We start from the raw sequence: 16,739 nt of genomic DNA on the forward strand, positions 1-16,739 counted from the left end.
TTTTGCAAGATGAAAAAGTCCTGGAGATCTGTTTCACAACAGTGTGAATATACTTAATCCTAATGTGTTTTTTATCATGATTAAAAATGGAAAGTAAAATTTAATTAAATTGTATAAACTTACAATTAAATAAATGATATTAAAAACAGGGTAATAACAATGTTCATTGCAGCTCTATTTACAGTAGCCAGGACATGGAAGCAACCTAAGTGTCCATCAACAGATGAATGGATAAAGAAGATGTGGCACATATATACAATGGAATATTACTCAGCCATAAAAAGAAACGAAATTGAGTTATTTGTAGTGAGGTGGATGGACCTAGAGTCTGTCCTATAGAGTGAAGTAGGTCAGAAAGAGAAAAACAAATACTGTATGCTAACACATATATATGGAATTTTTAAAAAATGGTTATGAAGAACCTAGGGGCAGGACAGGAATAAAGACGCAGATGTAGAGAATGGACTTGAGCACATGGGGAGGGGAAGGGTAAGCTGGGACGAAGTGAGAGAGTAGCATGGACTTATATATACTACCAAATGTAAAATAGATAGCTAGTGGGAAGCAGCCACATAGCACAGGGAGATCAGCTCGGTGCTTTGTGACTACATAGAGGGGTGGGATAGGGAGGATGGGAGGGAGATGCAAGAGGGAGGAGATATGGGGATATATGTATATGTATAGCTGATTCACTTTGTTATAAAGCAGAAACTAACACACCATTGTAAAGCAATTATACTCCAATAAAGATGTTAAAAAAAAAAACAGGGTAATAAATACTCAAAACTCATCACTTCTAAAAAGTTTTTCTACATTTCACTATTTATCTGTAATATAATTTTTACATTATACACATATATATTATATATGTAATAAATAATTAATATCTGTATCTGCATGGTGGAAATACTACATAATAGTATGCTACTGCACATCTCTTCCCAACTCTGCATTTAGTGACATGGAGTTGGTAGTCTGAAATTGGTGAATGCTACAAATTAGGTCTTACCTCTCCTACCCCCCATCCCAATGGAGGGCTGGTTGGTAAACATCTACCAACACACTACTGGTTCCAGGGCCTAACAAACTTTTACTGTCAGTAAATACTTCCACTAGAACTACCCCAAATACCTACTGCTGCATTTCTATTTTTCTTTCCCAGAATGGAGGTAGAAATTGTCTCAATTAAAGTATTGCATTAAATTGGCCTCCCAGCTACTGTACAGTCAGGAAGTAGGGAAGAAATTTAGAACAGCTCATTATTCAATGAATATTAATAATAGAATACCTCTATGTGCTAGACTCTGACATACTTGCTAAGAATTTAGATAATCCAAGCATGACATAATTCACCTCTGACCAATAATCTGGAATTGGCCAAAACTGGTTCTGAGACGTCTATGAAACCATTTTTTGCATGGGTGGTTTCATCTTGGCTTAGAAGAAAGGGCACTGGGTCAAGAGACCTGGGCTCAATTTTTGGGTTTAGTAGAACTGTGGAACCTTAAGCAAATGATTTCACCTCTCTGTGCTTCAGTTTCCTCAGTAGTAACATGGAGGTGGCAGGATAATCATCATCATCACTATGACAGTAGCTGACACTTACATATGCTCACTGTGTGCCAGGCACTGTTCTAAATTCTTTTTTTTTTGACATCTTTATTGGAATATAATTGCTTTACATTGTTGTGTTAGCTTCTGATGTATAACAAAGTGAATCAACTATACGTATACTTATATCCCCATATCCCTTCCCTCTTGCGTCTCCCTCCCACCCTCCCTATCCCACCCCTCTAGGTGGTCACAAAGCACCGAGCTGATCTCCCTGTGCTATGTAGCTGCTTCCCACTAGCTATCTATTTTACATTTGGTAGTTAAATTCTTTACATATATTCACTCATTTAATTCTCACAACCCTAGGAAGTAGCTTCTATTCATTTCATCTCCATTTTACTGATGAGGAAACTGAGGTATGGACAGATGAATTAGCATGTCCAAGGTTACAACAGTCAGTTAGTAAGTAAAGGGAATTTACTAGATGACCTTCCAGTTCAAAGAGTCATTCAATTCTATTCTGTAGAAACCATTTCCAACTTGGGGCGGGAGCCCTGGTTAGGCCTCAAGGCCATACCGTGCTGTTTAAATCTGAGTCAAGGGTGGAGCCTCAGAGTTCTGAGAAGCAGTGAAGGTAGATTTGAGTCCCCTGGAACCTGGGAAATGCAGCCAAGGCTCCTCAGTCCAAATTAAAGCAAGGAATCCACAGGGCATAACAGTTGGTGGTAAGTCTTCCTCTATAGCTACAGTCTAGGGACAGAAAAAATAAAGGCAACCCAGGTTCTGGTAGGCTCTACCAAATGTTTTATGTGAGATGTTCTCAAGGCTGATGTTTGAAACTGGGTGGGTTTGGAGGACTGGTTCTATATTTTTTTTTGATAGAATTCATTTGTTCTCTGGTTTTAAGTTATTTGTGTGCATTTCCCTCAGCCCTTGAGGCCCCAAGGGACAAAGTGATAGGTGTGCCTAATCCAAATCTGCAGTGGATTCACCTTTTTACTGAAGGAAAATATGATACAAAATTACATGCCAGGAACTTTGGATATTAGTTGGCTAAATGAGCCACTCCTTAGCCTTCTCTCATGAGGACAACTTCTTCATTTGATCTCTTGCTTTTTTGCCTCTTATCTGAAAGCTATTTCCAAGCACACTGCAATAACCTAGAGAGCCACTCCAATGTTAATTTAAAAGCCTTTTCTCATTAGTTCTTCTGCCAAAATGACCCAGGGAAAGGTATTAGGCCTACATGTAATAATAACAAAAATATCAAAATACAAAAGTTTAAAAATAGGCTTGTTCCTACAGGCACCATTGCCATTTCACCCAAGGTGAAACTGTGAGAAGACAAAATATTAAAATACCAATAGCGACTCCAGTATCCTACAGTCCAGAAAACAAGAAGCTAGCAAGGACCTTGAAGGGTCATCTGGTTAAACCTCCTGAGTCCAGATTAGTGAATATACAATATACTAGCAGTCAACTCCTATAATGGTTTCTGTGGTATTGATGACCAATATGTTTTCACTACAAATAGACTTATCTACTATCTTCCTAAAGTATGCCATGGGTTAAGCTCATTTTACTGAGGAGACTCTTTCACGTTTCAAATCTCCTTTGGTTCCCTGGTCTATTGTGAGCATCACTTTATCTCCCAAATTGCTAATGTCATTTGGAAAATGACTACTCTGTGGAGAGCATCAAGCAGGGGCTGGTCCATATGGTGTTGTATAGCATTGAGATTATTCTTCTTTATTTTAATTTTTCATTAACACCAAAGAAAAATCTTGAAACCTGATACCTGTCCTTGGGAGCTTATAATTCTTCCTTTTATTATTTCTAACTCTAACCTAGTTAAGGACCCCCACAAGTCATGTGGAAACATGTGCCTGCACCAAGTGGGAGGCTGTGTGATGGAGTGCAATGAGCACAGGCTTCAGAATTAGGCTTTTGGAGCCTCAATTTCCTCATCAATGAAATGAAAGTAGTGTATATAAAGGGTCTGGTATGGAATAGGCATTTAATAAATGTATCAATTCTTCTCAGCAAATGATGATACAGTACAGTAGTATTAATTTCCCCTTTTCCTTTAACAAGGCTCCCCAATCTAATCCCACCCCCAAGGCTGGGTGGATACTGGAGCCATTCTAGCCTGGTGTACCCATCTCTTGCTCTTTGTCTTTCTCTTTTTCTTATTCTTCCCCAACCCTTCCTTCTTCCTCCTTCATTTCCCGCAATCCCTTTCTTACTCCTCTTTCCTTCCTCTCTAACTAGCACAGTGAGTTCTGTTTGCACACAGCAGGTGAGAAGATGTAATTCAGCCAGATGGCAATGTCTTGCCAAGTGGATCTGATGGATTGAAAGTCTCCTTCCTGCTGTGGTGTGTGATTATTATTTTGATTAAGCCTTTGGAGGAAACAGTGGCAACTAAGACAGGACCACCAACATATGCCCATCCCATAAGCCTTTGCTGTAGGCCCAGCAGTTAGCTTGACCTTCTCTAGCACTCAGGTCACTCCCCAGCACCCAGCTCAGGGAGTCAGAAAAATTGGATCCTGATATTATAGCACTCTGTATTTGGAGGGAAGAAGAGGGAGGGTGGAAGAATAGAGTCTACAGCTAAAAAGGTTATGGAAATTGACTAGCTAGGAGATCATCTCTAGGCAGAAAATGATGATTAAAATAATCACTCATAGCTGAAATGAAGCTACACCCTGGTGGCTTCAAGTCATTTGGTTCTTTCTTTTTCTGACACAAGCAGGTTTCTGCTATAGTTAGCACTACACAGGCAATTGGACAAAGACAGGTCAGTGCCAAGCCAGATCCTAGTGTGTCTACAAAGGGACTGCCAGCAGCAGCTGCTGTATTTCTGGGATTGATGGCAGAATCAGAGGAAGCAGCTTAATTCCCGGGACACAGTGAGGATACCTGGACTCAGGTGGAGTTTGTTAGACTATGTATTAGTTTGCTAGAGCTGCCATAACAAAGTACCAAAAAGTGGCTTAAACAACAGAAATTTATTTTCTCACAGTTCTGGAGAGGACAAGTCTGAAATCAAGGTGACAGCATGGTTGGCTCCTTCTGAGGGCTATGAGGGAGAATCTGGTCCACGTCTCTCTCCTAACTCTGGTAACTACTTCTGGCAATATTTGATGTTTCTTGGTTTGTAGATCATGCCTTCATCTTTATGTGGCATTGTCCCTGTGTGCACGTCTGTGTCCAAATTCCCCCTTCTTATAAGGATACCAGTCATATTGGATTAGGGGTCCACCCTACTACAGTATGACTTCATCTTAACTAATTACATATGCAATGACCTTATTTCCAAAAAAGGTCACATTCTGAGGTCCCGGTGGTGAGAACTCCAACATATGAATTTGAAGGGGATGTAGCTCAACTCATAACAAGCTATAAAGTACCAGGGACAGGAGTGGTAAAGCCTAGCATAGGAGGCATAAAAAGCACCCTTTGTTGTTTTTGTTAATGATAAGAACAGGCAGTATCATCTACTGAGTTATGTTCTAGACACTGGGCTGGGTACTGTACATGCATTATTCCATTAATTCCCACCACAAATCCATAAGGTATGCACTTAACTCTTATTATCCCAATGTTTCAGCAGATAAAACTAAGGCCCCAGAAAGGGAAATGACTTACCCCATAGAGGGAACTTGACTTGGCCAAAGTCATGTGTCCAGTAAATAGCAGAGTGACATTTAAACTGAGGTCCATATGACACGAAAGAATCTCCCAAATGCTCTTCACACTACACTCTCTTGCTAATTGGGATGCCCCCACTTGCCCCATTTCAGGACATGAAACACTAGAGCCTGCAGAGAAGTTCTGATTTTAGGACTGGTGGGGTCAGGTTAGGGCTCCTGGGATGGCTGCAGCATCTTCCTTGGAGATCTTTAAGAGTAAGAGAGCTCTGTGCCAGAGTCTGCTGTCTGCCGATGTTATGGAAGGCTATCTAAAGGTAAGGGTATGGGTGAGATGATCTCCAGAGTATCCTGTCAAGAGTGGCAGGGCTAGGAGTGGGAGGAGGAGAAGTTAGAAAGAAAGGAAGTAGAGAGGGTAGAGTTCTAAAGAACCAGTACAATCAGTGAAACATAATAGCTCATACTCACATAGCACTTACCATGTGTTAGGAACAGTTCTAAGCACTTTATATATATTTACTCATTTAATCATCAAAACCAACCTATAAGGTAGGGTCCATCTCTACCCTTGGTTTATAAAAAAGGAAGCTGAGGCACAAAACAGTTAAATAATTTGTCTAAGTTTTCACAACAAATACATATTAAGACTGAGATTTGAACCGAAGCAGTTTGGTTCCAGCCAGCCCCAAGAAATTTGCTTTTCTCTGATTAAACAATTCAATCAAATCCACTGCCCATACTGTGAACTTCATGTTATCCAATGCAACTTATGTTAAGATACATTAAATTGCCTCCTTTAATCTTCACAAAAGCCACATGAGGTATCACATCTGCTGTTACATCAGTGTCATGGAGTAGCAGAGGAAATCAAGGCTCAAAGAGGTGGGGTGAAATGTCTCAATTCACAGGCAGAGCTGAGATTCAAACCCAGGTCTGGCTTACCCCAACACTAAGAAGTTCTGTGTCTCACTGCCTTAAGGTTTGCTGGGCTGATGGATAAATCAACTGCTTCCAAGATGAGAAAGCTGATGAGGTATTATTATTCTCAAGATGTGTATGTATTTTAACAGGGATTCTTGGAAACACAAACCCTTCCCCAGAGTAAAGTTTCTCTTTGTTAGATACTTCGTCTCTTGCAGCATGTTAGACTGCTTAATGGTACACACCTTTTATGTGCAAACACTAAGAACCCTCGAGATTCAGTGTGTACTGGTGTGTGAGGTAGAGAAGATTTCTATATATATTGACAATAGTTGAAGAGATATTACAAATAAATTAAATGAATGTGCAAATTGTATGCAAACACATTTAACAACATTCTCTCAGAAAAGGGATGCCAGCAAGCCAACAAAGTGTACAGTGTTTTTTGTCCCATTAATCGCTAAGTTGGGAAGCTGTGTAGGCCAGAGCTGGCCAAAATACCCTCTATAAGCAAATGGAGATAAGTTTGTCATCTTGGCTCCCAAGAATCCGTATAAATCACCATAAAATTCTAAGGCTTAATGTTTTACCTGCATGGTCACCTGCCCCATGGGTCACTGATTCTGTCCTACACTCAAGGATACCATGTTTTAGTGGAAAGAACGTGATATATGGGGAATCAGAAGACCTAGGTTCTAGTTGAGTTCCTGCTTTGGACTATATGTGTGTTCTTGGGCAAGTTACTTGACTTCTCTGAGTATCACTTACCCCTATCTATAAAAGAAGGGATCAGATGTGATTATCTCTGAATTCCTTTCCATTTAAATATTCTGTGATTTCATGATTAAAATACCTCTACATTCTTAGTCTTTGAGTCATTAATGGATTGGGTGAGAAAGGCATCATCTCCTAAAGGCCCATTAAAATGCACTTGTAGGAAACAACTCCCGGAGAGCATTTGTAAGCAGACAATCTAGACTAGTCTATTTTGACCTGACCTCTTGCTTACGGGTACAAGAAATACCAATGCCTGACTTGTAGATTCACATCCCACTTTCTCAGCCAGACCCCTGTCTCTCAAAATGGACTTTGCTCCCCAGTTCTCTAGGTTTTCCAATGCCTCTCTGAGTTACTCAGGTTCAGGACCTAATATAGACCTTAGGAGAATTTCTATGAAGAAGGCTTTGAGTACTGCATTTGGACAGATGGTTGGAGGCACCAATTTCAAACTCAGTTCTGTAGCCCAGGGCCTTGGGCTAGGACTACTTTGGCATCTGGCATTGCATCCATCCATCCATCCAACCATCCATCCATCCATCCATCTTTCTATCTAAACTATTTATCAAGCAGCTATTATGTACCAGATGCTGTTTTAGGGGCTGCGGTTTCAGCGATATCAATGAATAAAGGTAGTTTAATGTAGTGAAAGACAGCTGAACTGAGAGCTAGAGTGCCTGAGCTCACTACGATTTAATATCTGTGCAATACTGGAAATTCACCAAACCTGAGCCTCAGGTTTATCAGCTGTAAAATGGGCTAGAAGGGATTTAATATAGATGATACTAAGGAAGAGTCCTTCCGGCTCTAACTCCCTATTAATAATATGAATAGATAGTAGAATGGAATGAGGAAGGACATGGACTCTGGAGTCAGGCTGTGGGGCCCAAATTCTTGGTGTACAACTTACTAGCCATATGACCTGGGACAAACTGCTTAACCTATGTATGCCTGCTTCTTCTATGTATGGAATGTTAATAATAGTAATACTTACTTCAAAGTGGTATTGTGAGATTAATGAGTTTTTATGTGTAAAGTGCTTTCAACAGTATCCAGAATGTAGTAAGTGCTCTGTTAGCTATTTTTAAGAGCCTGACAGTGATTTTGGCTACCTGAGCTTGAACCACTAGCCCTTATGTGGTATGGGGGGAAAAAAAACCAAACAGATCAAACCTCTAAGATCTAGCAAATGAAGTGGAAGCTCAATATAATTTACTTTTCCAAATGGTTAATGCTGTTTGATTATGAAGTGGCCTGAGGCTTCCATCTCAAAGAGATGCCTCTCTCCCTCCTAAAGGGTATCAATAATATGCCAACTGAATTTAGGTAATTATCAAACCACCAGTCAGGGCCAAAGCTAATTTTGGAGGTGTCTGTAGGTAGCAACTGAGCCTCTGTTGTATTCTAGAAGATTTTGGGGAAGCTGGGCCTAAAATTCAGGACCTTTGATTTCCCTCACAACTGGAATCACTTCTTAGAGTTTCCACCTTAGCTTCTGTGACTACTAAATCCTTTTACCTACCCATGCAAACCCACTCCTCAGAATTAACAGGGAAAAGGTAACTACACTCATTGAGGGCCTACTATCTGCTTTGTGCTTCACATTCATTAACTCATTTAATCTTCACAACAACCCAGAAAGGTATTACCTCCATTTTTTGTAGGTAAAAAAACTTGAGGATCAAAGAGGTCAAGTAACTCTCCCAGGTTACACAGCTCATAAGTATCAGAGCTGGAAGTTGAACACAGGTCTGCCTGGCCACTAAATCCCTGTTCTTTAGACCATACCACACTGCTTTCCATGGACTGCTTATAGGCTGCTTTCAGTGATGAACTACCAAAGAATAGATGTCCAGTTTCCATTAAGTATCATGAACAGATTGGGAGTTAGTGTCCAGGTTAAGAGTGTACAGTATCATATTATCAGAATTAGTCTCACAAGAGAGAAGCCCTAAGACCCCATTTTGTTTGAGAGCCCAGGTTCAAGAAAGGCACAACAAGCTCCAGCACCTCAGAGAGTTCCTGCCTGTTCCCTACCCCAAGAAGTCCACTGGTGTAGGATCTACTTGTGTTTCTCAATAGAGCACAGAGGAGAGTATTTAGAAATAAGAAGAGGGCATTTTTCATGTCACAAAGTCTGGTGATCTCTACTGGAATTTAGTGAGAGGGGGTCAGGGATACAAAACTTCCTGAGATGCAAAGGACCAACCCATAAAATAAAAATTTATCTCACCCAACATGACAATGGTGTCTCCATTGAAAAACTATTAATGACTGTTACATGTGAATCTTAAAAGGCAAGAGGAGATTTTGAAGACTGATCAATTGCTAAATTCCCCCAAGTTCCACTTCTACAATAATACTAAGAATGATCAGAAAGTGATTCTGGCTGGTGCTGAATGGATGCTGAAGTTTTGGGTGGCTGGGTACAGAATGAGGGAAGGGAGGGATAGAGAGGCTGCTGAAACTAAGGCTCAACGGGAACAAGATCAAGGAGGATGCTAGGATTAGCAAAAGTGTCAAGGAAAAAGTTAGAAAACATGGACTCAATTCCCAGTCAACATCCCGAGTTGCTGTATAACCTTGAGAGGTATTTCCCTTCTTTTCACCTTTGATTGACCAGCTCTCCAAAGAGGGAGATAAGCCCTGTTTCCCTCCCTCCCTGGACTAGTGAGAGGATTTATGAGATAGCAGATGTGTGCATGTAAACGTAAGTGCTGTGGAAATGAGGGCTTACTGATGCTCCTGAGGAAGAAAGGAACAGCCAGTGCCTATTGTTATTCAAAACCTAGATAATGTTCTGAGACCCAGTAAGGTTCACCAGCTTAGGCCATCTAGTTTGAAACTAATATCCTACACAGTACCTCACCAAAACCCTCCACTTTAGAAATCCCAGTCTGAAACCACAACAATATGACCTCCCTATACTTTGAAATTAGATGAGAGTACTTTAACTTTCTCTAATGAATGCTCTATCCCTTTTCCTGTGGGTAATTAACAGGTAGCAGGGAACTAGAAAGTAGAGGACAATGTTTTTCATTAATCAAAAATTTATTTTGTGAAAGTTAGAGCTACAGAAATTATTCCCCTCCCAATAATATTCCAGAAATATTTTCTTTGATCATGTCTACTTCCACTATTCCCTCCTTGTGGATTATTAAATTGCACTATTTCTATTCTTTCTGGAAGTTAACCTTTTAACTCAATGCATCGCACACAGTAGGCTCTCAGCAAACGTTTTCTTATGGATTAACTCATGTAACTAGAAGCTGAACTTCTAGTAGCAAAGTAAAAGAGTGGCCAGGGAGCTACAAGAGGACGGAGTCCAAGAACTTGGCTTCTCACACAAGGTAACTTGACATTACATGGATACTGATATACTTATTTTTTATTTAAAAACATTGTATATTAGATCATGTCTTCTTATTGGGGAAGGAAGTTCTCGTCTCCTGCAGCAAGAGAAACCATTATCAGAGAAACCGTCTTTCAGATCCCAATACTTCCTCAAAGATGGGAGTAAAATTATTTTGCTAGTTTTTAGCAGAGGCCCAGGGAAACTTTCAGCGTGGCAAAAAGTTACTAACCCAAGATGACTCTCAATCATGTGCTATGCGGAGAGAAGAATGCCTTTTTTTCCCCCACCGATGCTGCTCTCAGTGTAATTCCTGAAGTGATTAAAAGCTATGGGAAATTACAGCTGGCTGGTAGTTTGGGAGGAATTTAGTGGCAAAGCTCATCTTCTCCTCAAATGTATAAATGAAATATTCACTTCTGACAGCAAGTCCACCTTCCCAGTAGTTGGTACACCAGCTGCTGCCAATTTGAGGCTTTGAGCTGGCACTGAACATTTTGGGGCTTATGTCATTGCCACTTGCAGCCATTCTTTCCTGGGAAGACATTGGACCAGGCTGTCTCAGGCCTTTTGAATTGGCCAGTCTACCTGTTGGGCTTGCTTCTTGCTGAGAACAGACTTTGGCCAGCTTTCTCTGCCTAAACTTGCCCAACTGGGGCATTTACCTCATTCTGTTCACTGCCCACTGCTATCCAAGCAAGGCTTGCCTGCTGATTAACCACTGCAGAAAAATTAAAGGAACTGTGATTAGTTGGCTAAAGGAGACAAAGGAGAAGGGGGAGTAGGACACTTAATACTTTACAGAATCGAATGCCATTTTTATTTCTTACAGAAAACTGTTCTCGGTGAGAGCAGAAAAAGATAAACTGAACTAGGACTACAACTTCAAATATTTAAGTTATATTTAAAGAATCATCTCAGAAATTTAACTGGATGATGAGCAAGAGAGGAACATTTCCCTTGAACTTGGTAGGGAGAGAAGGGACCTTAAAGAGGCAAATCAGCCACTGTATAATTTCAAATGCATTCTGACACTCTCCCAGATAGTCAGAAATCTATCCCATGTAAAAGAGCTCTAGAGAAAAAAGTACCAAGGCCTTTCTCTCATTCATCTTAAAGTTTAACAGCTCTCAATATCAAGAAATGTTGCTTTATATTTATCCCAAACCCTTCATATTAAAGATAATCCATTTTCTCTTGTTCCAGTGTCTGGAGACAAAGAAAAATCCATAATGCATTTGAAGACCATTCTTTCAGTCACCCCACAGTCTCCTCCAAGTTAAACAATCTCATCTTCTTTAATCTTTCTTTGAAGGTCTTATTTTCCAATGCCCTTTGTGACTCTTCTCAGGGTCCCTTCACTCTCTCTTCATTCGTCTTTAAATATGGAGCCTAGAACTAGATAAAGTCCTTTAGTAAGTATTGAGTACAATGGTAAACTTCCTTTCTGGTGATCAGACTGTTTTGCATATTCAGGTTTTTTCAACGTTTGTGATAATGGCCACATTCCTGTTATTGGTCATCGAGGTTGTTTTCCATTATTTTTGCTAAGTAAATTATGGCATATTAACTCAATGAACTATTAGGCAGCCACTGAAAAGGGTCATAATTATCAGGAGTGTATGGCAACAGAGGGAGAAAATGTATAGTTAAGTCAAAAAAGGCAAAATACAAAATTATGCGACCCCTCATCTATGGCTTCAAGGTACTTCATACAGCACTTTATTATAGCACTTAGCATTTTATATTCCTGTCATTTGTTTCTGTGCTTATCTGCTCCTCCAACCCAGTGGAGGCCCTAGTCAGTGTTTGAATTATCTCTGTTGCACCAGCACTGGGTATCTGTCCTGGCAGGGAGTAGGTACTCAGAAGTGTTTGTTAAATGAATGGATAAATAGGAGCCATATAAAAATGCCTAAACATGGAAACAATAGCTTAGACATAATAGGAGGAAATAGAGATAGTTGTGCTAGAATGGTGAAATTACAAGTGTTTTATTCTTCTCAAATTTTTTCAACTATTTTTCTTACCTGGCAAAAAAGGAGGGGACAAAATCAGTGTTTATTCCTGGTCAGCTTATAATCAACAGGTCCCTCAATATCTTATTTTCTATCCATGTACCTTGTTTCATTGTTACTGGGATGTTCTGTCTTGGTTTCTGGGTAGGTCCTTTGGAAAAGATTGCTCTAAAATTCTTAGCTCACTTTCAGAGGCACTGCTTGACAATATCCCCCTTCCCTTACGCCTGGGGAACATCTTTCTAATCACACCTGGGTGTAACCATAATAAGTGTGTTTCAGGGACATCTCCTCATCTGAACTTCCTAACAATCCTGGAAGGTAGTTAAGGTAGGGAGAAATCTCTGAAACATGAGAAAACAAAGGCTTAAATAGTCTAATGGTGATAGAGACAGAGAATGCAAGATTAGGTCCAGAACCCAGGTCTTCTGACTTCAAAGCCCATGAATATTCCATCACACCATCCACTGCTGGGCTGTATGATCTCAGATATAATGACCCCAAGATTCCCTATGCTCTGAAGTCTGTCCCTACTTGATCCTTTCAGTTGCTAGGTAAAAAGGCAGGCTGGGATAGAAATGAAAAGTTAGCATTTACTGCATGCCTACTATGTGTCAATCAATCTACCAATGATGAATACAATTATTATCCGTACTTTTTAGAGAGAAGACAGCAGACTCAGGGGGGTAAGGTGATTTCCCAAGGTCACACAGCTGGTAAATGGCAGAGTTGACATTCAAACTCAGGTCTGTTTGATTCTAAAACCCAGGCCCTTGGCACTATATTAGAAAGGGTGAGAACTTTCCCTCAAGTTAGTGTTCTGGCCTAGGCTCCAAGATCAACTATTGACCATCTCTTTCTTTGGCCCCATCTCCTTAAAGGGAGGAGGCAGGCTCAAAATAAAAAGCTACAATGGGCAGGTGGCAACTGTTGCTTGACTTCCTGTTGTATGACAATGAGTAAGGTCAACTATATGCAACTCCCTAGCCTGTGGGAGTCACTATGAAAGTGTTTGACCTCTATTCCAGGCCCAGAATTGTGCTATCTCAGCTCTAACCCTATGTCAAATCATATCTCCCCTCTCACCATACCATCCTCTTTGCTAACCTGTGTTAATTTGGGTAGAACAGTGGAGGGAACATAAACCACTGCATTCTCAAAGTGCTGCCCTGGATATTAACAACTAACACTCATATAGCCTTTACTCTGTGCCAGTCATGTTCTAAGTGCCTAACACATTTAATCCTCACTGGTATGAATTAGATACTATTATATTCCAGATTTTACTAATGGAAAAATTGAGGTACAGAAAGGTTAATTATTTGCCCAATGTCATGCAGGTAGTGAGTGGCAGAGCGAGGTTTGAAGTTGGGCAAATCTGCAAGACTTCATGTTCTTAACCACAACACTGCACTGCCACTCCAGTTGTGATGTGAGAACACAATAACAAAGCACAATGGAAATGCCTTGATTGATGTGAAAGCTGGCAGTAACAACAACATGCCTACCATCTAGACAATACTTTACAGTTTACATAGCACTTTCTACATCTGTGGAATCAGTTGGTCCTCACAAGAATGGTGTGAAGGAGGCAGCACTGATATTATTATCCTCAGTTTTCAAGAAGGCAGTATAGAATAGAGGTTGAACATCCAAGTTATGGAATTTGACTTGGGTTCAAATCCTGGCTCTGTTCTTTCTCAGCCATGTAACATTAAACATATCCTTGTTGGGCCTTAAGATCCTCATATGTAAAAATACCTTCATAGTGTTACAGGAAGGAATTAATGAAGTAATGTATGTACAGTGTTTCACACAGTTTCTGACCCAAAGGAAGCCAGCAATAAACGTTGGCTATTATTATAAGATGAGGGAACTAAGGCTCCAAGAGAAGGGTGCATATACAGCACTCAGGGAGGCATGGGCAGAGCAGGGCTTAGGTTCTAGGCCCCTACCCCCAGTCCAGTGTTCTTCTAAGGTTCCTCACCCTGAAGCCATCATTTTATATTTTGACAGGTAAACCTGCTGCAGGACTACTAAGAATCAGCATGGCATCAGAATGTTCATTTTGTCTGTCACCCCTGCCCCCCACCACTGACAATGGAAATTTAGCACCTAGAACAAGGCTGGCACATAGCAGGCCCTCAGTAGGTATCTACTGAATGAAAGAAATACCTAAGCCATCAAAGTGCTCTCAATGGACCCTGGGGAGAAAGAGACTAATAAGACCACAGTCTTTGCCTTCAAGAAACCAACAGTCCAACAAGAGATATGGACTTCCAGGTAAATGATTGACCAACAGAGTGATAAGTAATGTCCTAGAGGACTGAACAAAGAGCTATATTTTGGAGAGGAAAAATCCCCTTTCCATTAATTTGTTACTAATTCCACTATGCCCTGGAAGCAAGGAGAAGATGACAAAATCCTTTAAAAGAAAATGGAGACTTAGAGGTGAAATGACTTGCCTGGGATCATCCACAAGCAGATCTCAAATCCTGAATTCAAATCCAAAGTTTTTTCAGTAATACATTCTGCATTTTTAGATGAGAGCCAGCATTCTGATTCAAGTGGGAAGGGATTTGTATCAATTCATCCAAATGGACTAAGGTTAGCTTTCTTATTAAGAATTCCTCAACTAAGGAGTTGGGATACATTGGATGGCACCAATCCAAGCAGGTTTTGAAACTTCTTGATCTGAAGATGGCTGTGTCAAAGGCTAGAAAATGATCTGTCCAAGATGATTGGGGTGTGATCTGGAGGCAAGGGGAAATCCTTCATGTTTTGATAGGGCACTGCTCCAATAATGACTTGGGGTGTCAAAATGTATTTCAGCTCTGCCAATTAAATGGACTTCTCAAATGAAGGCTATAGATCAGGCTGTCTGAGCTCACTGAGCGTTGAGCATGATGAACTACTGCTCACTGTTATGGTCAGGGATAACAAGGAATTTGGCAACTCTACTCCATGGTTATTTGGCATCACTGCAGAGTTATATGAACCCATCAATATGCTTCAGGAAGGAAACATGAAAATGATTATTGTGATGATTAGTTAGCAGTAGTATATTACTAAAGTCTTCTACAGAAATCACCACACACACAGCATTAAAACCCAAGCAGGAGAACTTTGTTATGTGTCCTCCTAGACAAAGCGGTTTTTGACATCTCTTTTTCCACCCTCATATCCAACACAGTCTCTCTCTTTTCCCTGTCTGTCTCTCTGTCTCTGACTCTGTCTCTGTCTGTCTGTCACACACACACACACACACACACACACACACACACACACACATTCTCTCTCTCTCTCTCTCAGCTATCCCCTTCAGCTCAGATTATCTATACCAATTCAAAGAATATTATCTCAACCATTTACCAGCTTTGTGACCTTGAACAATTTACTAAACTACTCAGAGTTTTGGGTTTTAGATCTGTAAAATGTAGATACCAATAACTACCACCTAGAGAGTGCCTGGAATATAGTAGGTGTTCAGTAACTGGTAGCTGAGTCAGAGGTGGTGGTACCATCTGGATGGCAGGGAAGGAGTGTCTCAGGATGGAGGTATGCATGTTAGAAAGTAGCGGTTTTTCTACAGGTTTGGGTGACTGAGATGGACTGACTAATTCTGCTTGCATCAGGCAGCACCAGCAATCTTGATGCAGACTATTATATAAGTTACAATACAAAGCAAATCTCCTTTGGTATTAGAACTTACTTGGACATCAAGACTGCTGCAAAAGCATGATTTCCAATCTTCATCTCTTTTCTGCCTACCTCAGACTGCCACCAACTCCAAAACATTTTGCTCACTGGCTTATGCCCACCACCCTTTGTAAAACTCTGAACCCACTTTTATCACTCATTCCCCATCCCGACTCTCCCAATTACAACAACACAATATTTTCCTCAACTACCCTCCTCCTGCTGACAGATGACAAGTGTGGGCTGTTGTAATGATGGATTCCCAGGCAGTGATTCAAAAGAAAATAGGGGATTGAAGATGATGTATACAGACTATTGAAACAGTTTAATTAAATAAAAATGTATGAAAGTGAACTGTTATGCTCCAGACAGCGGTGCTGCTGATGAGTCTTGTCATTGCAATATTAATCTTCTGTCCATGTGATAAGAAGACTCGTGTTCCCCTCTAACTTACAGGTCAATAAGTCCCTGCTGCATTATCTCTCCCCTGGGGTATGGATAGAAGTTTCACCAGAGTCAGCTCCTTGAGCAGCCTATAGAAAACAGCCTGGGAGACCATGAGCAGCAGTGATGAAAAGGCCCCTCAAACCCACTGCTCCATAGTCTCAGCTGGCCACTGCAGACAGAAGAGAGACAGTGACAGGATAGACTCCAGGGGAGGAATCAGAGACTCAGAGAAAGACTCAAAAGAAGATCCACGAGCTACAGGAGGAGTGGAAGAAAAAAATAAAGCAGGAGGGAAGGGACAAATAGGAGAGAGAC

This window comes from Balaenoptera borealis (assembly GCF_965194805.1).
Source record: "Balaenoptera borealis genome assembly, chromosome: X".
Taxonomy (NCBI): Eukaryota; Metazoa; Chordata; class Mammalia; order Artiodactyla; family Balaenopteridae; genus Balaenoptera; species Balaenoptera borealis.